The sequence below is a fragment of the Coenobita brevimanus genome, chromosome 55, assembly GCF_032717465.1.
Source record: "Coenobita brevimanus isolate Jiangsu-jjx chromosome 55, ASM3271746v2, whole genome shotgun sequence".
Lineage (NCBI taxonomy): Eukaryota > Metazoa > Arthropoda > Malacostraca > Decapoda > Coenobitidae > Coenobita > Coenobita brevimanus.
The window spans coordinates 26,679,907-26,684,107 of record NC_137008.1 but is presented as its reverse complement, the minus strand read 5'-3'; positions in this window follow the sequence as shown (position 1 = coordinate 26,684,107).

The window sequence follows — 4,201 nt, the reverse complement described above, 5'->3', positions numbered from 1 at the left end:
ATGTGGGTGCTAATGCCCCTATTACAGGAATGGTTCCGTCCATCAAAGGAGTCCTGTCTTCCTATTTCGCCTTATCCACCCCTTTGCATGATCTTTAAGAAAACAATTAATGCTTCATTGGATGAAGAGAGAGTATCAGAGAGGATAAAATCAAGTTATCAGGAAGCAATAGGTGGCTAAAGCAAAATTATATAAAATACAGTATAAGAACATAAGAAGAGAAGATAACTGCAGTAGGCCAGTTGGCCCATGCTAGGCAGCTCCTAGAAGAGTAACTGAACTACTAGAATGAGATAAGGACAGCAAAGAAGACTCTCCCCCACCCTCCAAACCCTCCAGCCTAAGCCGGCAGGGAAAAGTCGGAAAGAACACCACGCAGTATAGAAAAACTGGCGTGGACATTTTATATGAAAGTGTGAAAGGAGAATAGAGACTATCGTAGTGTAACCTGAAAAGGAAAAATTATGAATTAGTATTGGTTATAAGATTTTTTTGTCTATACCCACCCCTTATTTGTCATATGCTTATCTAGCCTACGCTTGAAACCCTCAATGGAAGAGGAAGCAACAGCTTTACTAAGTAGCTTGTTCCATTCGTCTACTATATTACCAAACCAATTTCTACCTATTTCCTTATTGAAACGGAATTTTTCTAGTTAGAAACCATTACTTCTAGTTCTATCCTGTACACTCACACTAAGTACCTTGCTAATATCTCCCTTATTTATACCCTTCATCCACTTAAACACCACAATTAAGTCTCCCCTTTCTCTGTGCCTCTCTAGTGAGTGCAGACTTAGTCTTTTCAGTCTGTCTTCATATGACATGTTCCGAACATCATGTATCATTTTTATCATTCTTCTCTGTACATTTTCTAACGAGTTAATATCCATTCTAGAGTAAAGACACCAAAATTGTACTGCGTAGTCTAAATGTGATCTTACTAATACTAAAGTTGCAGTATTACTTTTGATGACCTATTGCTCACGCTTCTCGAAATAAATCCTAGGACCCTATTTGCTTTATTTCTCGCATTAATACGCTGTTGCCTTGGTATGAGATCGTTACTAACCATAACTCCTAGATCTCTCTCGCATTCCGATAAGCTAATTTCTTTATCTGAGCTGTATTTAGTATCTCCAGTGGTCTTGCTTACATTAAGTACTTTACATTTTTCAACTTTAAATTCCATTTGCCAAGTTCTAGACCACTGAGACAATATAATTATCGAGGTCCTTTTGTAAGTTATGGCAATCGTCAGTTGAATTAATGATACGCCCTATTTTTGTATCATCGGCAAATTTGCTGATGCTGCTAGTGATTCCTAAGTCTAGATCATTTATATATGTAATAAATAATAAGGGACCGAGTACTGAACCCTGTGGTACACCGCTATGGTGGTACCAATCTTAAGTTGCGGTTTGGGTGGGGCACGAACCTCTGTACAGTGTTGCCACGTGTTCCATACCCGCTATGTGAACGGCTCTGATATATGTAATAGGCATCACAATAAGATAAACACATAAGAATATAATGGTAACGTGTGTATTATAATATATGAAAGAACAGTAAATTGATTTTGCGTAAAATATTTATACGGCAATACAGAAACGTGGCATAATTATTTTACAGTGTTGCTTTAAAAAAAAGTAGTCACTTTTATTGGCTGTTACCGTATTTCTGGGGTGGGTAATAATGTCACAATTATGATTATAAGATAATGTGCAGGAATATAAGCAAAAATATGCCAGTTTCTTAGTAAAAAAAAATATATATACATTAAACCTTCGTGAGCGGCAACACTCACACACACCCAGCCTGACCTGGTCATCTGTGAGGGATAGAGGAATAGGCCTGTTTGGGGACACCTCTTAAAAAAAAACGCGCCAAGACTTTAACCTCCTGGGTGGTGTGGAAATAAAGTCTAATTTACAGTATGTACATTATAACGTAAAAGAAAATAACCAAAATGTATCCTAAAATACCACAGACGAGAGAGAGAGAGGGGGGGGGGGAGGCAGACCAGGGGCAGTGTTGAGTGCAGCTTAGTGAGAGATGAAGGAAGGGAGGGAAGGAAGGAGGGAGAGAGTGATTGAATGAAAACAAATCATGGCGCCACAACAACGAGGTCATCTGGCGCCATATGTAAAACAATAATATTTTTAAACATAATTAGATATAATAAAAACAAAATAAAGAAATGAAAGCACAAGTTTATAAGTCACTCATAAAAGAAACAAAATTCCCAAGGGTGAAGCACATCTCCCCCAGGAGAGAGAGAGAGAGAGAGAGAGAGAGAGAAGGCAGGCAAGAGGCAGTGTTGAGTGCATTGTCAAGCTGAAGGAAAGATGAAGGGAGGGAAGGAAGGAGGGCGAGAATGATTGAATGAAAAGGCGCCGTAACACCGAGGTCATCTGGTGTCATATGTAAAACAATAATATAATTAAAAACAAAATAAAGAAATGAAAGCACAAGTTTATAAGACACAAAAGAAACAAAATTCCCTAAGGTGATACACATCCCCCCACGAGAGAGAGAGAGAGAGAGAGAGAGAGAGAGAGAGAGAGAGAGAGGCATCGCGATATGGAAAACGTGGCACCACTGTGCAGAGGTTCGTGCCCCACCCAAACCGCCACTTTAGAATGGTACGACCATAGTTACTAATCGCCAATCCGACTTAGTTTCATTTATTAATACTCTCTCCTTTTGTCCTTTCAGCCAGGATTCTATCCATTTTAAGATATCGCCATGTTTACCATGTGCTCAAACCTTTCTAACAAACCTTTAGTGTGGGACCCTATCAAAAGCTTTATTAAAGTCCACATAAATAATCGTAAGCTTTATCTCTATCTACTGCCTCATAGACCTCCGAGAAGAATGACAACAAGTTTGTGAGGCAGGATCGTCCTTGCCTGAATCCGTGCTTACTTTCATTTATAAGATTAAATCTTTCTAAGTGTTCTTTAATCTTATTTGCCAAAATTGACTCAAACAGTTTTCCTATTATTGACCTTAGACTTATCGGATGATAATTCGACGCAGGTGATTTATCACCCTTTTTAAAAATGGGCACTACGTTTGCAGTCTTCCACGCCTCTGGAACTTCTGAAATTAGTCATTAAATAACGTTAAAAGTGGCTGACATAGTTCTTCTTTGGTTTCTTTTATAATTTTTGCATATATATCGTCCGGACCTGGCGATTTTTGAGGATTTGCCTTATTAATTTCTTTCAATGTGTCCTCCTTACTAATAGTTATTTTACTAAGAATATTTTCCCTATTATCATCGTAAATATTTGTTGCTTGAGGGACCAGGTCTAGATTTTCCTGGTGAACACCGATATGAAATAATTATTTAGGATGGAGCACATCACCTTATCTTCACTGGTAATGTCACCTGATTCTGTTCTGAGTGGTCCTATCCTATCTTTATTTTTCGTACGGTACATTTGATAAAAACCCTTGGGGTTTTCTTTCGATTCACTAGCAACCATAATGTCATAACTTCTCCTTGCTTTCCTTATCTCCCTCTTTACTTCTCTAAAATCGTGTACTGCTTATGTAAGCGTTCCTCTCCATGTTTTATTTATCTATATATTCCTTTCCTTAGGCCTATGAGATAATGTAATCTGTTGTTTAACCATCTTGGTTCTGAATTATTCATTCTAAACGGTTTTGAAGGGATATATCTGTCTTGGCCTCTGCGTATTATATTTACTAATTCGTTATATTTCTTATTGGTTGAAAGTCTGCTTGGTACTGGACCTGAGTTAATCCCCGTCACCTGTACTACACTCCCACCTATGACCTCACTTTCTCAGAAACCTGGTGCACATTCCCAACTGTTTCCTGCCCCTCACCTCTGATCTGGGGTTTCCCACTGACCTGGCACTAGCTATTCTCCCTATGGATTACTGTTAAAAAATAAGCTCTTAATCCATCGAAATCTCCTAGACGAAAATTAGGAACGGTGGAGGTATTTCCAGTGGAACAGACATCCCAAATAAATCTGAACTTAATTTCTTTATGATCACTATTGCCAAGTCGTCCACCAACCCCTATATCATTAATGACATTCTCTTTATTAGCTAAAACCAAATCTAGTATGTTATTACCTCTGGTGGGCTCCCAGATATACTGATAAAGGAAATTATCCTGTACTTCCTCTAGAAATTCCTCTGACTCTGCATCCCCTGTCTGAT